This window comes from Pelodiscus sinensis, chromosome 2 (assembly GCF_052426305.1).
Source record: "Pelodiscus sinensis isolate ZL-2025 chromosome 2, ASM5242630v1, whole genome shotgun sequence".
Classification (NCBI taxonomy): Eukaryota; Metazoa; Chordata; order Testudines; family Trionychidae; genus Pelodiscus; species Pelodiscus sinensis.
Window position 1 is genome coordinate 59,923,952 of NC_143053.1, and position 7,411 is coordinate 59,931,362.

At 46.7% G+C, this 7,411-nt stretch overlaps 1 protein-coding gene and 1 long non-coding RNA gene across 18 annotated transcripts in view; one reads left to right on the forward strand and one right to left on the reverse strand.

Annotated features, from left to right (window-relative positions):
- LOC142827044 (uncharacterized) overlaps positions 1-4,531 on the forward strand; it is a 56,336-nt gene extending 51,805 nt beyond the window's left edge. Inside the window, exon 3 of the long non-coding RNA XR_012901414.2 lies at positions 4,395-4,531. This is a non-coding gene — a long non-coding RNA (uncharacterized LOC142827044). The remainder of the gene's footprint in view (positions 1-4,394) is intronic.
- SGK3 (serum/glucocorticoid regulated kinase family member 3) overlaps positions 1-7,010 on the reverse strand; it is an 85,312-nt gene extending 78,302 nt beyond the window's left edge. For 7 of the 17 annotated variants that reach the window (XM_075920587.2, XM_075920589.2, XM_075920599.2 and 4 more), the window contains exon 1: positions 6,627-7,008. The gene's annotated coding sequence lies outside the window, so the exon portion shown is untranslated. Of the gene's footprint in view, positions 1-5,988; positions 6,259-6,292; positions 6,582-6,626 lie in introns of those variants that run through there. The other 10 variants (XM_006131476.5, XM_075920598.2, XM_075920596.2 and 7 more) reach the window with 3 other exon arrangements.
- Between the last annotated feature and the right edge of the window lie 401 nt (positions 7,011-7,411).

Below are 7,411 nucleotides of genomic sequence, written 5' to 3' on the forward strand. Positions count from 1 at the left end.
CCAATTAAATGGGATTTTACATCCCTAATCTGACTTAACAGACCCCTTTTATCTGGTCCTCAAGCTTCTGCCAGCAGGGCTCCTAAGAGTCCCTGGTACTGCCCTGTCCACTCTACCCCATCTTGATGGCATTGCTTATGGAGTCTTCCTCCCTTGCCCCCACGCCATGAGTCCTCCCACCCCACCATACAATTTCCTACCTGCCTTCAGGACAAAAAGTTTGTCCACCCCGCTTTAAAAGGCCACTATTACAGTCTGATTCGACAGTGCCTCGTGCACAATCAGTGGGAATTCTGAGGCTATGTCTAGACTACAGGGTTTTTTTTTTTTTAAGTGGCCTTTTTTCGAAAAAACTTCACCTGCATCTAGACTGCCACTATAGCGGTTTTTCTGACAGCAGTAAACCTCATTTTACGAGGAAGAACACCTTTTTTTGAAAGAGCTCTTTCAAAAAAAAGAAGTGTTCTTGACTGCAAATAGGGCTTTTTCGAAAGAGAGCATCCAGATTGCCTGAGTGCTCTCTTTTTGAAAGAGAGAATCGCTTTTTCGAAAAAAGTTGTGGCTTTCTAGACAATCTTTCGAAAGAAGCTTTTTCGAAAGATTCTTTTGAAAAAGCTTCTTTCGAAAGAAGCATGTAGTCTAGATGTACCCTGAGAGAAGAGCTGCAAGAGGAAGTCATGTATGACAAAGTCTAGGTTCTGTAAAACCCAGTATGTTGGGAATTGTTTTTCTACATTAAGTGTAAATATTTAAATGTTCAAACATTTCCCTAGTGTCCTGAGAACCTAAGTCACATGGTAGTTTTAAATTAGTCTGATCAGTTTCACTTTGTAATTCTAACTTAATTGCTCACGTGGGAGTAAAATGCAAAAGCCAAGCCTGCCATTTGATCCACGTGGATAGATTCATGCACCCAAAACCACATGCATTTCTAAAGGAGCAGGTAGAGTGCAGCAAGCTGAATCATAGAATCATAGAATAATAGGACTGGAAGGGACCTCGAGAGGTCATCGAGTCCAGCCCCCCGCCCTCAAGGCAGGATCAAGCTCCGTCTACACCATCCCTGACAGATGTCTATCTAACCTGTTCTTAAATATCTCCAGAGAGGGAGATTCCACCACCTCCCTTGGCAATTTATTCCAATATTTGACCACCCTGACAGTTAGGAATTTTTTCCTAATGTCCAATCTAAACCTCCCCTGCTGCACTTTAAGCCCATTACTCCTTGTCCTGTCCTCAGAAACCAAGAGGAACAAATTTTCGCCTTCCTCCTTGTGACACCCTTTTAGATATTTGAAAACCGCTATCATGTCCCCCCTTAATTTCTTTTTTCCAAACTAAACAAGCCCAGTTCATGAAGCCTGGCTTCATAGGTCATGTTCTCTAAACCTTTAATCATTCTTGTCGCTCTTCTCTGTACCCTTTCCAATTTCTCCACATCTTTCTTGAAATGTGGCGCCCAGAACTGGACACAGTACTCCAGCTGAGGCCTAACTAGTGCAGAATAGAGCGGCAGAATGACTTCACGAGTTTTGCTTACAACACACCTGTTGATACAACCTAGAATCATATTTGCTTTTTTTGCAACAGCATCACACTGTTGACTCATATTCAACTTGTGGTCCACTATGACCCCTAGATCCCTTTCCGCCATGCTCCTTCCTGAGGCACAAGTCTACAGAACTCCAGCATGCCACACACTAATTGGACCTTCCTACCATGTACTAGAAGTTCTCAATTGTGCATTGACATATTGCAGTTAGTAGGGCAGTGTGCACTAGGAAACTTTTAGTGTGTGATAGAGTAGCCAGTGTCACATGGACAAGACATGCACAGGATGCTAGAGCACTCTAGCTTTACACTATAGTTTGACATACAGTAACAGCTCGTTTGGACAATCACATACTGTAGATAACCCTTTTTAGTGCAAATCTGAAGCATCATAGCCTATATTAAAAACCAGTATAAACAGATAATAAGGCTTGAGGTTTTCCCGTATAAAGCAATACGGGACATAATCCTGCAATTAGTCTGCTTTGGCATTATAAAATTGGAGATAACGTTATTTGTGTAATAAATCCTAAATCCTGGATCCTAAGGGAGACAAGTCACCATGCACCTATTTTTCCAATGCTTTATATTTTCAGCCATATATACTTTACTTCCTTGTGGTAATCCTCTGCTATTAAAAAAAGCCTTTTTGCCAGGTCAGACCAACTATGGAGGCTAGCATTGTTAGTTAAACTAGCTACCTATAATGTGGCAGAAATCTGCCTATTAAAAGCCAGGACATGCTGACTCTAATTTCAACTGTTATTTTAAACACACACCACCACTCAAATTGTTTACCCACTTGTGGTTTGACTTTAAACAAGTTGAAAATGAACAGATTCAGTAATTTTAAAGTACACACATCTTAAAACTTTAAATAAACTAGCTCCTTAAAATATGGATGACTAGTGAATACCTTGCAGCAGATTTTGCCAGTGGACTGTCACATTGATTTAGGAAGTGAGAGCATTACTACAGTATTAAGGTAATATTAGTTTCTACCTTTAATTGCTGTACATTAATTACATACCACAATGACAGGTGCCTTAGGGAAAATCTAAGGTATGGAATAAGACTTCTTTTGACTGCTGATGGGATTCTAATATTTTGGGGGAGGGGGAAATCAGTCCTCAGATTTAGCCAGTATACGCTGGTGCAGCTTACCAGCACGTGTTTCATGCTGCCTCTTATTCTTCAGAATCTAAGCTTTCAGTTTTAACAGCTAGAGATTTACCTTTTAGTCACTGAGACAGCTTCAAAGACGTGAACTAAGTGTAACAGATATAGTGATGTTTGTCTTTGTTTGCCCAGTTTTAAATGGGTGAACAGTCCCATTCATCTCATGTTGGGATTGGTGCTGCTTTGGACTCGATGACCTTCTGAGCTCTCTTCCAGCACTATGGTTCTATGATCTCAGTGGGGACTAACTCAATAAATGTTAACATTTAAAGGACTAATTATTCCACATCTCAACAAGAGGTATAAGAAATGAGAATGAGGATTTTACTACAATGAGCTGTGCAGTCCATCAAGCAACAGGTCATTTTAGATCCACAAGTGAATGGACTGGGGGGAGCACCTCAGCTTTTCCTCCAACTAACGAGTCAAACCCAAGGCCCATAAAAGGGAAACTAAGCATGAGATGCTCAGAAGGACCCATTTGTGTTTTTGGATCCTACCGAGGGGGAGCTGAGCCATAGGACCCCAGAATGTGCATGATCACATATAGCAACTGTTTTATCTGCTATCAGCCGGGAGTGAGGCTTGTTTTGTGGGTGGAGTTTGGAGAGTACCACCACTTTCCCCATCTGACTGCTAAACAATATTAATCTCAGAGGTTTAGAGTGTTGCCCACCACATCTGCACAGAATCCCTGCATGCAAATCCTCCCTTGTGTGGAAGATAGGCTTAGCCACGCCTATATTGTCTGCACTCTTCCCCAAGTTGATACAGTACAGGCTTCTGAGGAAGAGAGATTCAGGACAGGTCTACATTACAGGCCGGATCAACAGGGCAATAATCGATTCAACAGGGGTCGATTTAGCATAGATGCAATAAATCAACGACCAATCGCTGTCCCACTGACTCTAATAATCGACCTCAACGAAAAGCACAAGGGGAGTTGACAGGAGAACATCTTCCATCGACACACTATTGCAAAGATACCACCATAAATAGACCCCGAGTACATTTAACTTCAGCTTGGCTATTCACATTGCTGAAGTTGCATAACTTAAATGATTTATACCTGAAGTGTACACAAGCCCTTAGTGTCTTTCAGAAGGAAGGCTAGGAAAGCAATACAGGGGCCACTATTTTCTTAAAGCTTTGTAGAAGGCCTACTCAGCCACTTTCAATTGCCCTGCATTTAGTCATTCCATACCTCTTAAATGTCTGTTGCTGTCACTTGGCACCAATATTTATTCAGGTTCTTGTAGTGGTATCATAACATTGGGGTTGTCTACAGTTTCAATTCACACCCCCAAAAGCCTCCCAACCAGACAAACTACGCACTGGACATACAGGACCAAGATCTAGTGGCTTACATAAACAGTAGGTCAAGAAACTAAAAAGGGAGTGAGAGACACTGTCAGTTTGGTGCGGGGGGGGGGGGGGGAAGGCGGGCGGAAGAGGGAGAGAAGAATGTGAGAGGAAAGCTAACTCTTACTGAGATATACCTACTATTATTAGCCTAAAATTACATTAACTGCAAGAAGTTAAATGAACAGAAAAATTCTCCATTTTTCTGCTTGTTTACTTTGTACATTCGACAGCATTTGGGCCTGAATTGTGTAACTGGATCCTTTTATAAATATATTTTTCCATTTCTCCCTCGTTACCAGACTACACAGATGGAGGAGGAACTGAAACTTTCATACTGAATCCATGTGAGTGCAAGATTGCCTAGATGGATCTGATTCCAAGACTGGGGCCAAAATGCTGTCAAATACAGAGTACACAAGCTGAAAAACGGAGAAATTTTCTGCTCATTAACTTTCTTCAGTTAAATGTAATAGCAGGTACAATTTCAGAGAGATTAGGCTCCTTCTGCCCCTGATCCAAGCTGACAGTGTCTCTTGTTTCCATTAAGTTTCTTGTCCTACGATTTAGAGATTGTTAAATCCTAAACTGTTTAAAATAAGAGGTTTTTTTGTTTTATTAAAGTTGACCATCTCCTTTTAAAATGAGCCTCTTTTTAAAGCACGCTACATGAATCATTCTAGCTTGCAATTCAATTCACTTTTCTGAGACACTGTGGCTTGCTCAAACAGCCTGATTTTTTAAAAAAAGAGAAAGATTTTGTTCCAATCTATTATAGCATGGGTCCCCAAACTGGGGGGCGTGAAGAAATTCCAGGGGGGGCACGAGGTGACCCAGGTTCCTCCCCCAAATTTTGCTGCTATTTTTGTTGTTTTTTGGACCCAGTTAGTTCCTTTTTATTTTTTTGCTCAACAAGTTTTGCTGCTTTTTTTGGGGGGGGGGGGGAAGGGGGGAGTGAGGGTTTCTCAAAAAAATCGAAAAGGGGGCATGATGCCAAAAAGTTTGGGAACCACTGTATTACAGGAAAGTTCAACAAATCCCATATCACAGACTCATCTAGTAAGTCAGTGGCAGAATATGCACAGGCTAGAAGAACAGTTTCAGGCCCTGAAGAGGCTGTTACAGTGGTGTAGTCAGAGGTAAGCCTGAGTGGGCCTTGGCTTACCCCCTTATCATCCAGGCCCACCCCCATCCCAGCTCATCTCCTGTCCCATTGCTTACTCAACTCCTCCCACCTGACTCTCTTGCCAAGGAGTGAGATTAGGGAATGGGGGCTTGCAAGCCCCTGACTCCCACTTTCCAGCTGGAATGCTGGAGTGGGGCAAGCCACCATGGCCCAAACCCTGCTGGAGTTGGGGAAGCCCCACTTCTCTGACCCCACTCCCCAGAATGAGTACCACATGGATTGGTGCAAGCCCCTGAGCCCACTTCCCAGCTGGAGCACGGGTGGTAAAGCAGTGCAGGTTGGGGGGTGTGTGTATTTTTCTTCACACCTCATTTTTCCAGAGCCCCTGGCCAGCACGTCAGTTGCCCCCCCATGGGACCAGAGAGGGAGGGAGTTGGCTCTGATGGCTCCTGCCCCACCTTCCGGTCATTGCCTGTCCACCCTAAACGGGAGCATACACAAGTGTCTCAGTCTGCCGCTGCTTTGTCAAATTGCCAAAAAAAAGTATTAAGCCAAAAATGTTGTTGCCTCAATAAAACCGAAAGAGTTTTAGAAGCCCTTTTACTTTTCACCCTATAGTTGGCTGTTTGCATTCTTCTTTCACTTTTAATCAGTTTTCTCGCATTCAACGTGCTGCAGCCTTTTCACTACACACCCTGCAAGATAATTTTACAAAATGCACGCGCGGACCGCACGAGAATTTTAACAGAAGTGCAAGTAACAAAACCCACCTTTCCTAAAGCGGTGCCACAAACAGAAGACCTGTTCCAAAGCTCCATGAGGACATGGAAGAGGAAGGATCTGCAGCCTTAAGGTTATGGAGGAAAGTTATCTTGCCCTGCGATTTTTTCCCTCGTTATTGCCTCCTATCCCCCATCAAGTTAATAATCAGCATGGGCAGACGCGCGAGGTAACTGCAGACAAGCCGATCTGACCTGTCACTGCAACGCCTCGAAATAACCCCGAAGCCAGAAACGTGAAGCGGAGCACACGGTACCACGCTTTCTAACGCCGGGGAGCGAGCAGGATACGTACCACGGGTTTGCACAGGGCGTTTCTGCCGGGCAACTTCCTCGCACTATCCCTTTCGAGGATTAAACCGAGGCACCTCTCTCGCCTCCCAGAGCTCCAGGCCCCTCCCCACGCGGGGGCTTTCGTGCACCCGAGCCGCGCGGGCGCCCTGCGGCAGACGGAGTCAGGATTTTTCAAACGCGGCTTATTTCTAAGTATCGCAACAGCCACGCGAAAACCGAGCAGGGTGCAAGGCCCGCGTCCTCCCCGGAGCGGAGCAGCTCCCGTTCCGCGGCCACACGCAACTGGATCACAACTTCGAGCCCCCCCCCCCCGGCTGCGCCGCGGCCGCACCTACCCCAGAGCGCCGGGCTGAGCGAGCCTCCGCCACTTTGCACTTTCTCTTCCTTTTTCCTGCAGCCGGGCGAAGGCTTTCCCCTGACGTGTCAGCGGAGCTCCTCCCGGGCCGCCGCCGGCCAGGCTGCCCCGCCCGGGGCTCGTGCCGCGCAGCGCTTACATGCCCCGGGGAGCGCTCGCAGGCCGCCCACGCATCCGGTCCCGCCTGCGGGATCCCACCGGTCTCCACCCAGTCGCCGGGAGCCGCGGCCAGGTGCGGCAGAGCCACCACCGAGCCCTGCCCAGCGCCCTCCGCTACGCCCGGCTCTGCAAGCCGCTTGGCCCACAGGCCACGCGCCGGGGAGCCCGCTCACCCCGCCGGGAGGGTCATTTGAGGACTAGCTGAAATGTGAGTTTCATGTGACAGGGGCGCGGGCAGGATAGCGGGGCGCCGCGGCCTCTAGCGGGCCCGGGGGGCAACTGCAGGTTGCTCCGCTGCGCCTCCTACCGAGAGCGGGGAGAGCCAATGAGCGCTGTCCGCAGAGCATGCCTCTCCCACGGAGCCCAGCCTCTCGGAAAGGCGCTTGAGGTGGGTCCTGCTGGAGCCTTCTTACAGCGTGCGAGGCCTTATTGAAACTCGGAAGGCGAGATGGGCGAGGTAATGGCATTTATTGGACCAGCTTCTGATGGTAAAAAGAGACAAGTTTCCCAACAACAGAAGCTGGTCCAGTCTCTGGACGTTACCTTACTCACCCTGTATCCCTATAACCTGGGATCAACACTGCTCCAAGAACACTGCAAACCATC